The following is a 13057-nucleotide window of genomic DNA, read 5'->3' on the forward strand; positions in this document are numbered from 1 at the left end:
TGTTTTCAAAACACAGGAAGCTATTTTGCCATCAAAAGCAGGGATGTAATAAAGGCAGTGAAAAATAATTTCAGACTAAATTCGCAAGAAAGAAAGCCAATATATTTAAATAGCGAGGAAAGGTCTAGAGTGGAGAAAGGGGGGAAATAACATACCCCTTCCCTAATGCCAAAAAAAAAAAAAAAAAGTCTTACAGCTTCCTCCAAGAGTTTGGAGCAGAGTCTCGAAGCCAAAGGGCTTGAAATGAGAGGATGGATTTCAGATAAAGACTAGGAGCAGTACATCCCACCAGAACCCAAAGGAGATCCCTGGAATCAAAGACAGCAGCCAGGGGTCCTGCTACTGTACCGATTCCCAGTACATCAAAGCCATCACTTAGGCGGGTGTACGGTACCTCCAAAAAGCAAGCAAACAAACGCAGGAAGAACAGGAGTCACAGTCTCTCTCTCCCTCTCTCTCTTTCTCGACTCCCTCTTTCGAATCCTAGTCTTAGCACCACTGCTAATGCAATAGATTTTTTTTAATGACAAGTATGTATTTATGTAAGTTCTAAATATGAACTAGTACCACTGAAATTACAATGTCTGGAATAAAATAAAATGCAATTTACACTTTAAGTGATCTGCAAACAAATGCAAAAACAACATTTATGTTTCTGAAGGCGTTATAAGTGAACACTGTAACATCAGGTAGACAGAGAGTGCGCAACAAAACTTATTTTTCTTAGAAAAAAGGTTTTTTTCCCCAGCCTCGCCGGATTATTTATTTTAGAGAGAATTTTGGAATTAATCGGGACATCTATTTGATTAGAAAGGAATTCTTCATTTTGAGAGATTTTCCAATGCTCTTAAGAGCATGCAGCTTCTTAGTCAAGACTAGGGGAGAAAACCGGTTTAGTGGTTTGCAGGGTTACCTCATCTAATCCTTGTGAATTCACTCTGGGAATAATGCTGTTTTATTTAGAGAGAAAAAAAGAAAATACATTTAGAAAAATCGGGGGTTTCCTCTCTATGAGCCAAATCTGGATTGCCATTCAAACTTTTCCTGGCTGCTTTTCCATGCGGGACAGTTGATCAATAAAGCCAAGCCCAGCCTGCCTTGCTACAGGTTTCACCAGTCAGTGCTTGCAAAACCTTTGTCATTTTCTAAAAATAAAAAAGCTAAAAGTTATTGTAGAAGAAGGGGCTTTTTTTTGTCCCCTGCACAATGTGTCTTTTGTGAGGTTAATGCCATTCTGGGCTCTCGATAGCCCTGGACAATGGGAACTCTCCAGGAGCCTGCAAAGACTCTGGCTTTTTTCTTTCTTGATTTTTTTTTTTTAAGGGAAGGATGAAACATTCCTACAGTCCAAACACAACTTCTACTTTGATTAAATAAATATTTATCTTTATTGTAACCATTGTATATTTTTAACTTCAGTTTGTCCGGGTGTCTGATTATTATTTTAAATTTTTCATTGGCAACAGTTAATCTTTTTTTTTCCTTTTCAGTCCAAAGTGCAGGTCAGTAAAATGTAGCTGATTGGAAGAAGACTGGTAAATTCTGAATTTTTCCATAATACATCAGGTAAGGAAAATTGTTCAGACCGTCAGGAGTATATTTGCCTCTTATTTATCTGTCTTCACGAATCTTCATAATTCTGTTGGGTTGTTTTTTTTTTAAGATGCAGCAGAATTTAATTTCTCCTTGTAGGTCTTGAAAACTCACTCAAATGCTATGTATTTATTTTCTTTTAAAAATGTAAATAGTACAAGGAGTGAACTTGTAGCATGTTACCCAAAACAGCACGGAGGAAGTCAGTATCTTCACTGGTACAGGCTATTTGGGGGAAATTCTGGATATAAATGTATTTCATGTTGCAATATAGGAAAATGTCAGCTTAATCTGGTAAATACTTATGCTAATTTTACTGAGTGAATTCGTTATAAGGAGGAGAGGTACCAAGCTTGTATGATTGAATAATGCTTAGGCGATAATCCAGCATCTATATGGATTATTTTATGTACAAAATGAGAAAAAGGGACCAAGAAATTCAGAATCTAAATCCTTCATTTAGCTGGCAAAAGGGCAGAAAATTTTAGACCAATCTTTTTTTTTTTAACACATTTATAGTAGGGAGAGAAAGTAGAATGTAGGCTAAATAATGCATTGATGTGTGTATTTCTCTGCCTGCCTCTCGCTCAAATGAATGGATACAAACACAAAGATATATGCATAAATGGGTACATAAATATACATTTGAGTGACTTGAGATGTCTTTGCATCTCTGTGTGTGCTGTGAATACATGTGCACACAAATATACAAGGTATACATCAGTGCAGGTACTGCACAGAGCTCTGCTGTGTGTGCTCTCTCGCTAGGGGTTTTTGTTTCCAGATCTGTTGGAAGCTACTTTTTTTGCAAATATAACATATAAGTATTGGTTTAATGATGAGGATGTGAATGGTGAATTTGAGTAGGAATATGCTTCCCTGCAATTCTCAGAATCTGGGGTTACAATGTGAGCAGCTATTATTTGGTCCAAGGGTTAAGGATGCCATGGGCCAGTCTTAAGGGGGAAGAGAGGTGGATCTTAGGAGATCTCGTTTCCAAAGAGCCTAGCTTCTGGGCCCTGGGTTTTCTTCTGCTGGGGGATTGGGGGGACACAAAAACAAAAGGAAGAGGAAGAAGAAGGGGAAAAAAAAAAAGTCCGTGGGGAGGCAGGGAAGGTTGAAAGGACGCCTCTGCGCACAACTCTAGAGCTACATCTAAGACAGGGGTTGCAGGATGAAGAATGTGCGGGTCTCTTTCTGAATGTGTATTGTTATTCTAAGTCTATTGTATGTATGTGTTACTGTCCTTTCATTTGCCACGACAACATATGGAGTCCATAAATGCAGACATGCTGAAGTGCATCTGTCTGGGTAGTTAACACGATCCAAACATCCCTCTTCGTTCCGCTAACTCGGGCTCTGCCTCGGGTTCCCTGGCAGCGCTCCGGGATGGCCGGCCCTTGCCCCAGGCTCGCAGCACCCTCCAGTCCCGCCCTTTTGTGGTCTCCCGGTGGGATCCAAGGTGCCGCGTGTGTGGAGGCGGGCTGCCCCGGTTCCGGGGTCAGAGGCGCCGCTGCCGCCGGCCCCTGCGCGCCAGGGAACGCAAGGGTTAAGCTGCCCGAGCTCTGGGAAGGGGCTGCGCTCATCCCGGAGCGAGGTGCAGCCACCAGCAGCTGTGATTTAGGGGTCAAGTCCGAGATCACCTTTCTCCTGCCTCTGGAAATGGCAGAAGATGAGGTAGGGAGGGAGAAACTAGAGAGAGAGGCAGCCAGGCGCGGCACTTGGCGCTCCATCCATCCGTCCCCTCCCCGGACCGACCAGCCCACCTTTTGACCCTCAGACAAATCGAACAGTTCCCCTTTCTCCTAGGGGTGCGGGATGAGGTTTTTCTGAGCATCCAGAATTGTTCCATCCCCAGCTCTATCCTAGGGCTGAACCACTGCTGTCCAAGCCTCAGAAAGTTTGCTTTTAATGCACCAGGGGGTGAGCAGATGGGTCTGAGCAAAAACTGCTCCCCGTTTGTGGAAAACAGGGGTGCCCTTGGCAGGGTTGGGGGGGAGGGGAGTTTGGATTTTGGCGCCAGCGCCTCAGAGTTCGGGCTTGCTCCTCATAATCCTGAGCGGATGTACACAGTGGTATCCATTACATGCAGCTTCTTGCTTTGTGCCCATATTTTCGGTCACAAGCTTTCTTTCCACCAACTTGGGCAGCCTGGAGAATACTTTTGTCAAAATATTTTTCACGCCTGAAAGGTAACCAAAACCCAAATTCAGATTGGTTTCTAAGGCGTTTCACTGGAAAAGAGCAAAGCATCTGAAGTCCCCTTTTGTTTCGGCGTTGCACGGAAGCACTAGGTTGTGGGGCTCAGTGCCCAGGTGATGTCCTGGGGATCATGGGGGCGTATACGTGGCGTCCACTAAAGGGGCTTCAAATGAGAAAGAGCTTCCCAAATCCTCCCCCACGAGGTTGGACTTTAGGACAACGACAGCTCTTTTGGAAACTTACTCCACGAAAAAAGGAGTTTTTGGTGGGAAAAGAACTGGCTGGAAATGACAGAACAGAGAATTAGATCCCTGGGGGACACGAGGCAGGTGGGGGATGCTATGAGTACACAGGGAGCTGAGCGAGCAAGGAGGTCCACATACAAGGCGTGTTGGGCACGGCTGCGCGGCGGCTCGGTGACGCGCGCCCCAGACGCTCCCTCCAGCTGTCAGAGCGAGGGCGAATCACCCCGATTTCCGCTTCTGCGTCCAGGGCCAGGAGTGGACTTAGCTGGTCCAGTAGGCAGCTGAGGTCTGTCTTCCTAGCCCCTGCGCCCCTAACCCTGCCATAGCCTCCAAACCACAGAAATCAAACCAAATTGGCCGCTGGAATCTAGAGAGGTTTCATCCCTGGGGCAAGGGGGAGGGAACAAGCCTTTTTTTTCCTTTTTTTTTTCCTTTTGAACTCCTGATTCAAAAGAGACCACAACCTACTCTTGAGTGCCATCCCCAATACAAGGATTGTGGGTATGTTTCATTCTTTCATTCTTTCTTCCCTGTTTCTCAGAAGTAAAACCCTTAAAGAATTAGCCCCAAACTTAGAGCACTCGGGTCACTGAAAGAGTTCCAAACGGTAAAGCCTGCCCTTCATTTCCAATACATGGTGCACTGTGAAAATGCAGGACAGTTAGTCAGTTCCAGGATTTGAGTCAGATTTCCAGTTTCCTTAGCTCCTTTGCAATGGAAATCTGAGATCCAACCTTGGGGCAGGAGTCGCCTCTGAGTTGGTGGCTCTCCTGGGTTCCACACAGCCTGTTCCAGTGGCAAGCGCCGGCTTCCCTTTTGGTGTCCCGGTACCAGAAGTTTGCACAACATCTACAGCCTGGGGCAGGTGAAGAGGAGAACTAACCTTGTCTCTACACAACAAAGTGAACAACTTGAGGGCAAGAGACCCTCGGTTGGGCTGTGTTGGCTTTGGGGATTTCCAAGGGTATAACTTGGGAATGTTCGATGGTTCAGACTTGCCGCCAGAAGCAGAAAAAAAGGGATCCTGGAGAGGCACGGGCAGCAGGCTTGGGGGGCAGGGCTGAGAGCGGGCAACTAAGACCTGGTGCCCATTTGTGTGGAGTGCCTTAGGGCTGGCGTGGGGAGTCCGTGCCCGTGGTAGCACATGCACTGTTGACACACAGACATGCAGGCGTGCGCTAATGGAGGGATGCGCGGCTGAACAATCCCCGATGCCTGCATTTCTTGCAGGCATGGCTTGTTTAATAGCTAGGGAATTGAGTGCCTTCCCCCCCCCCCTTTTTTTTGCTGAGAAATGTAAAAAGGGACCTACACCGTGTACATATTCTGAAGAAACATGTGCATTTTTTTCTTGAGAAATACCTAGCACCATAATATTTCTGATTTAAGGGGCGAGGGAAATCTTTGAAGTGAAAAAAAATCAGTGGGGGACGAACTATCTTTCCCTGATTTTTTCCCCGCGCCTCTCTTCAAAGCCAGTAGTGGGATTTAAAATCAGAGATTCCCAGTCCTCATCCTCTCTCCCATTCCATTTCAGTCTCTTGGCCCAGAAAACATCTGCAGTCACCGACTGCACGTTTAAGGGGGACGATTTAAAGAGAAACAGGGTTTGGGGCACGCATCAACTTTCCTTTTCTTTTTCAAATGAAGCTGAAAAAAATTCCATGAACAATTTAAGCACCAAACAACATCGAACAGATATTTTTCCAAAGCAAAATTTTTCCAATTCGTTAGTTTCTAATTCTTAGAAATATAGAAAAAGGCAAACCCGATATTCCTGCACGCGGATGACACAAAATTTGGGGCCAGCTCTTGGTTGGGGCCAGGGATGGAGGGCAGGGCGCAGCCCCGCAGTCTTGGAGAAATCCGGTGGGTGCTGACCCCAGGGGGCACAGCCTGGGGCTCGGGTCAGCTGGGCCCCCCCCAGACACCCAGCTAGCCCAGCCTGTGCCAGCGCAACACTCAGGGCAGTGGGCCCCTGTGGGCATGGCCGCCTCCCTGTTTAATTCCAGGGTTCGGCAGGGCAGCAGGAACATTCGATGCCAGTTTCCTCTGGTCCTGGCATAGGGCACGCCATTTTTGCTTCTAGTCGCCTGCCCCCTGGGCTCAGCATCATGGACACTAGGTGCTGTTCCCACCTCCCCAAGAACCATAACCTCAAGGATCCTGACGGTTTCCTGAGGCTCTGACCACAGCTCACTGAGCCAGGGCACACATCCTTAATGGCTGGCACACCCAGCCCCATTTGGGGAAATCTTTATTCTTCTACCAGCTCCGGGATCCTGGGAGGAAGGCTGGGCTCAGGATCCTAGAGAGGCCAGCTGGGGAGCTTAAGCCAGCGCAGAACTACCGCCCTGGGACCTGGGCACCCCTCACCCCCTCAACTGGGGAGGGTAACCGCCCCCAGCCCAACCCCCAGCGGAACAATTTGAGCATTCCATTACGCCCCTATGGGGCACCCCTAGGAAGATCTTCAGGCCCAGGGCCTGGCCCCAGCAGCCACCTGGGAAGCAGAGGGCAAGTCATAGTTGCACCTCAGGCCTGAGCTGAGCTGCCCAAGCCCAGTGCCTGCCTCTGGCTTTGGTCCCCCCCTCCCCACCAGGCAGCTGGTGGTTCGATTCCCTCTCCACTGCCCTCGTTGCACTTCCCAGCTTCTTTCAGGACACAGGTCCCTGTGGGGCACCAAGGTGGGCTAGCCGTGGCGACCACAGGGGGCAGTTGGGGGCCCCCCGCTTCCACAGCTCAGGCCAGCCCTGGGAGAGTTGGAAATGGGGAGCCCCCCACCCCAGGGCCCCACTCACACTAAGGCTGACCAGACAAGGGGCTGGCCAAGGAGGTGGGGACTGGATGCTAGCATTAGCAGGGGCCTGGCTTAAGGAGCGCCATGCCTGCGCGTTTAGTTCTGTAGCCCCCCCTCCCTCTCGTTTTGTCTGGGAGGAAGGAGTGCGGGGCAGACTTGTGCCGCCCCTCTTTCCAGTCTGGGAGCGCAGCAGCAGGAAGAAGTGCTCAGAACGACACTTCAGCCCCGACACTTGAATGCTAAAGGTTAAACTCACAGCCTTTAGGGAAGGGTTTCCTGCCAAGTAGAACAAATGCACTCGGCCACAGGCTCTCCTCCACAGTACCCTCAACCCTGCAGGTGACTCACAGAGCCCCTTGCTGGTTGTGCGCTCCAGTGAGAGGCGCCCCTGGGCGATAGTCTTCTCACCTCCGCCCTGCCTCCAGGGAACCTCTCTTCCTGGTCTCCCCCATCATTTTGCCTGTGGCTATGTGGACCTCACTTTGCTCTCCGGATCCCTAACTTATGGTTCCAACTAGTTCCTCCTGTGGAGTTGGAACGAACTTTATCTACATTGCAATACGGATGCAAGGTTCACACAAGTGGACACTGAGAGAAATCACAGGTGTCCCTTGTCCCTTTGTTCTGGGTACTTGGTGGCCCCTTCAAGGAGCCAATCCATTCAACTTAGTGGCTAGCATCGGAAGAGTGTGCAGGGAGACCCTGACCATAAGGAGGGAGGTAGAGGGCGGATTTTCAGACTAGGAAGCTTCCCCAGAAAGAACAGCCATGGGGGTCTCCAGGGCAGGAACCCTTTCCCTTTCCCTCCTGATCCTATCCCCCCATAATGGGGAGATTCAATTCTGCACCCTTAAAAAGGGCGTTCCAGGAAGAGCCCAGTGGTGTAGCTCTTAGGAGCCTGGCCAACTGACCGTTTTCTCTTCCTCCTTACCTTTGTTGAAAACCCTACATTTGGGGAGCACCTACTATGTGTTAGTCCCTTGGCAGACACTTTACATGAATTGTATTCAATTCTCCCAGTAGCCTTGGGAAACTGATATGATTAGTCCCTTTTTATAGATGAGGAATCTCAGAGAGATGAAGATCATACAGCTATTTAAATGGCTCAGTTTGAATTTGAACCCGGCTCCATTTGGCTTTAAAGTTAGTTCTACTATACCGTCTCCTTCTTGTCAAGGTCAGGAGAAGCAAGGGCTCAAGGAAAAATAAAAGGCAGATGTAGAGTGCACATGGGCTGAGAGAGGGGAAAGAAAAATATTCCGGGAAAGGTTCTCTGGTCTCTATATGGATTCTGGGCTGGGCCACACATCACAGAAAGTCATGGAGGGTGTTCTCTAAAGGCCACAGACAGAAACGACAAAGTATAAGATGAACAAGCCCCCACCCCAGGGTGACAGCAACATAGTATCCCCCCGAAACAATTGGCAGTGTACCCCTGGATTTGCGGGCCTGCAACAGGCCATCCCAGGGCAAGATGGCACCACGCTGTTTTTTGTTTTTCTTTGTAAATTTTCTTACTGTGTCTGAAGCTCAGACAAGTTCCTAACTTCTGTGAGTCAGCAGGCTAACAGGAAGGGATGATCAGATGACCAATTACTCATGAACAAATGCGAGGAAATTCGGAAAGCTGGGGAAGAAAAGAGGGTAGTAACATCCAAATGGCAGGCCTGTGGAAGGCTCCTGGTCCCTCTAGGGCTTGCTGTGGAGTTCTCAGTTTCCGGCTGCCTGGGGAGGGGGGTGCTGTGTGTGCAGGGCGATCGCAGCAGCAGGTCTGCAGCCCCTCGGCACAAAAACGCTGGCTTTGTGGTACTGAGGTTTGGTTATGGGAGAGTCTTCTGCGAGCTCTGGCCGCACCAGGTGCGACCAGGTACCTTCAGGGGCTTCTGCTGCGAGGGGACGCGGCATTTGGGTCAGTGGCATAGGCTGCCATCTCTTTGCTGTGTTTAGCTGTCTTGTCGTGGCCTAAGCGGAGTGTGTAACTGGGCAGGATGGGCCAGGCCCACATGGAGGGGCTGCTGGAAGCCTTGTTAAGGAAGTATTCCTGACCAGGCAATCCAATTACATAATGCCACAAAAATAACTCTGGGCCGGGATCTTGTCAGAGTGACGTATTTTGTTAGCAGAGAGGGGTATCAAATATCTATCTTTCAAACCAAGGGCTGAAAGTACACTGTGGTGGTGATGGGTTGCTCCTACTCCCACAGCCCAAGGAAGGTGGGGGGCGCGGGGACAGGCGGCAAGGATGCACAGTCCCCACCACCCCCCTTTTTCCCCATGTGTAACAAAAGTCAGCTCTTCAATTTCACTGCACCCTGCCAGGTCCTAAGTCCACATACAGAGTCACATCCATTCAAATCTGTCTCGCAGTGGTCCCTGCTATAAATGGATCGGGGACAGTTAAGACAAAGAAACGAGGGTGGGGGAACTGTGGAAGGAAGGTGACAGGGAATGACAGGGGGTTTTTGTTTTGTTTGTTGGTGGAACAGGGTGGGCGTGAGTTATCTGATTATTTCTGTCTAGTTTGGGCCTCAGGCTAAAGTTGACCAATGAGTCCCACTTTGCCCAGGACTGTTCTAGATTTAAAACTGCCTCCCAGGAATCCCCTTGGCTCCAGAACCTGGGACAATCACTCTGCCTCTCACAGGTTTGGCCAAATTTCCACAAGGACATACAAAATTATGGCCAAAATGAGGTAGTTTGTTTCAATTCAGAATTATTCAAAGAACGACCTAAATAAGGTATTTCATCCGAGATGCAAGGTCCCCATTTCCAGGAAATCTGTAGAAAGGGCCTCTCACCATTTTGGACTCTAGAGCTTTCCAGGTGGAAAGATCACCTGTTCCACCTGCTCTGCTTTTCAGATAGTTTCCAGACGTGCTTTCGCCATTCTACATGGTTTGGATGGGAATTATTTTCATATCACTTTGAAAAACTGCTTGAGAGTCACAGTAAGGTCTTTGTGTCACCTCATCCCTTTCCTGGGTCTCAGTTCGTCCCTGTGGTACCAGGGTCACATTCCAAGCTGTATCCTAGGTGACTATATCCACCTAGGGCCTGTTAGCATTTCCTTTTTCCTAATATAGATCATCACAGCACCTGATCCTTTTATTCTAAGCTGTGGCCTTCCAAGCCATCCTTAACCTAGACCCATCTAGACCCCCTGGAAGGAGACACACGAGGACAAGCAATCCCCCACCCAAGACACTCTCACGCATCTGAGTATGCATCCCCACCTCCATTCTCTTCTGAAATCAAAGCGTCTCTAAAGTCCTAGAGCTAATTATAAAAGCAAATAGCTTTCCCTCCCTGAGTCACAATCCTTGGCTCCTAAAAAGGCAATTCCACTCGGAGACCACCTTGCAAACGCGAAAACCAGCTCGTTCAGGACTCAGCAGAGAGGAAAGGGTGAATGCCGGCGCCTCCACCCTCCCCCAGCAGGCTCTGCCTTTATGGAGTCTATTTCCAGTCTGTTTACCTGGCAAGGACCACGTGACCAAGCCAGAAGGAAATGCTGACATCACTGTCTCTCTCTCACACGTGTGCGCCTCCTCCCTCCCGCGGCGGTGCCTGCGTTTGCCTGCGTTCCGGCATCCAGCCCGCGGCCTCGCGCCCGGCCCCTCCCCCCGCCCTCGCGCCTTCTCCCACTCATTTCTCTGGCTTTCTCTGTCACACTTTCCTTTGTTTTCTTTCTCCTCCTAGGCCGTCTCTTCGAGCGTCCCGGGCGCGCACGCACACGCGCGCACACGCGCGCACACTTCTGGGAACCCTTTTTCCTTCTCTTCAACAAGCCTTTTTCTTCCTCTTTCAATCTCATTCACGTCTGTGGCCACCACTGGATCTTCACTGTTTCAAAAATACACTTCCTCTTTCTCAATAGATTGGAGATTTATTTTAAAAAAAGAAAAGAAAAAAGTCTGTAAGGCCGGTAGAACCTTCCAGGCCAAGGGTTGGGGGAGGGCAGAGCAAGGCTTGCTCTGTCCAGCCACTCAATTTCCTGCTCCAGTGGGCTTGGAGATTTAGGTGTTGGGGGCTTGGTCAAACTTGCCTTCTTTATTTATTTGTTTGCAGCCTCCTTCCAGCTTCCCTCCCACGCTTCCTCACTGCTGCAGGATGGGGTGCCTTCCCTTCCCTGCCGCCAGACCACAGGTCCCAGTGGCTCTCGGCCTGGCGCACCCACCACCTCGCTCCTGGTCTTCGCTGCTGCCACTTCTCAGCGTCCTCCCAGACTGCGGAGCTGGGAAGACCCTGGAGGCAGAGAGGAGGGGCTGTGGTCAGCGCAGGTGCCTGCCGCCAGTTCAAAGGGCTGTTTATAGGAGGAACCAAGTGGCAGGGCTCTGGGGTTCGGCTGCTCCCGGAAAGCTTGCTTGGTGCACGTGGGCTCAGAGCCAAAGCATGCAGTTTAGAGGAAATGTTTAATAAACACCTGGGAGTCTCCAACTGTTTATTTATCCTAATGGAAAGGTGGAGATGCGACGTCCCTGGAAACCGCCTCAGAAGTGGACGGCAAGGCTGTAAAGCCGGAGGGTAAAACAACTGGGCCTTCACGGGGACCTGACTGGACTGGGGAAAGGGGCAGAGAGCAGACTCATAGCTCTTCCGCTCCCATGTCCCGCCCCAGCCTGTCAGCTCCTGGGCTCCTCCACCTTTTAGTTTGGGGTGAGTTGTGAGGTAGAGGGAGGCATGTGAAGTCATGCAAGAGTGAGGCCATTAATATATACAATGGAACACTATTCAGCCATAAAAAGGAATGAAATCTTGCCATTTGCAACAACACAGCTGGAGCTAGAGAGTATAACACTGAGATGAGTCAGTCAGAAAAAAGGCAAATACCCTATGATTTCACTCATATGTGGAACTGGAGACAAACAAGCCAAGGGGTGGAGAATGAGAGAGAGAGAGAGAGAGATCAAGAAACACTCAACTATAGAGAACAAACTGGTGGTTACCAGAGGGCAGGGGGATGGGGGGATGGGGATTAAGCAGTGCACTTGTTCTGATGAAAACAAGGTGAGGTATGGAAGTGTTGAACCACTATATTGTACCCTTGAAACTAATATAACCCTGTATGTTAACTAACTGGAATTAAAATTAAAGACATTTTTAAAAAGAGAAACCATTAAGTAATCATTACTTAGATATGAATTCATAGTCCCCAACACTCATAAAGGTAGAACTCTACTAGACGTAGAGTGGTTTTTTTTCTTTATTATGAGACAAATAGAAAGTGCAAGTGAGGGAGGAGCAGAGAGAGGGAGGGAGAAAGAGAATCCCAAGCAGGCTCCTCACCGTCAGTTTAGACCCCGATGCGGGGCTCAATCTCACAAACCCTGAGATTATGACCTGAGTTGAAATCAAGAGTCAGGTGCTTAACCAAGTGAGCCACTCAGGTGCCCCATGATATGAGTGTTTTAATGGGCATATTTACTGTTGGGTTATGTTGAAAATCAAGAATATAGCATCCTGTTGGAAGACCCTAGTAAAATCTAGAGATAGGACCTTCAACATTAAAATAGTACTGTTCTTCAATGTTCAGATACATTCTTACTTCTTGCAAAACATTTCCAGTGTACATTTAAATGGCCCTGGCAGACAGTAAGGAGAGAATTCAGATATTATGAGGTCACCTTCTGGAGAGACCTTTTCATAGGTCAATGTACAGAGCTGGGAGGGGGAGGGGTGAGGAGGGTCTTTTGTGAAGCTCCAGTCACAGACCTGTCTCTTTAGGCATGTTCTGATCTAAATCCTCTTTAGACATGCTGGGAATCCAGAATTTTCTTCTGGCTTTAAATATTTTGTGTAAGTTCTAATTTTAAACTTCCAAATGTTATAGGCCAAGGACTCACTGTTTTGAGTTGTCAATTAGGTAGATAGCTCTGTTGGTCAATTAAATGATTTTTGTGGTTTTAGAACCCAAATAAAGTGGTAAGGAGAGTCTCAATGTCATTCTTACCATCTCCATGAATATTTATGGGGCCTTGGCTGAAGGCAAAGCACAAAAGAATAGGGTTGAGCACAGGTTCCAAACTCCCAGCTGTGGGCATGAGATGCCTCTATTAAAAATTCTACATTATCTAATTATTATCATTGTTTGTCAAACTAAAGCTTGGACATGACAGAGGGTGATAGGAATTGTGCAGAAAGTTAACACACACTCACACACAACCATCGAAGGTTTGAGGTCTCTTGATACGATGCTCTTCAACCTTGGAGGGATCTA

This window comes from Suricata suricatta, chromosome 16 (assembly GCF_006229205.1).
Source record: "Suricata suricatta isolate VVHF042 chromosome 16, meerkat_22Aug2017_6uvM2_HiC, whole genome shotgun sequence".
NCBI lineage: Eukaryota > Metazoa > Chordata > Mammalia > Carnivora > Herpestidae > Suricata > Suricata suricatta.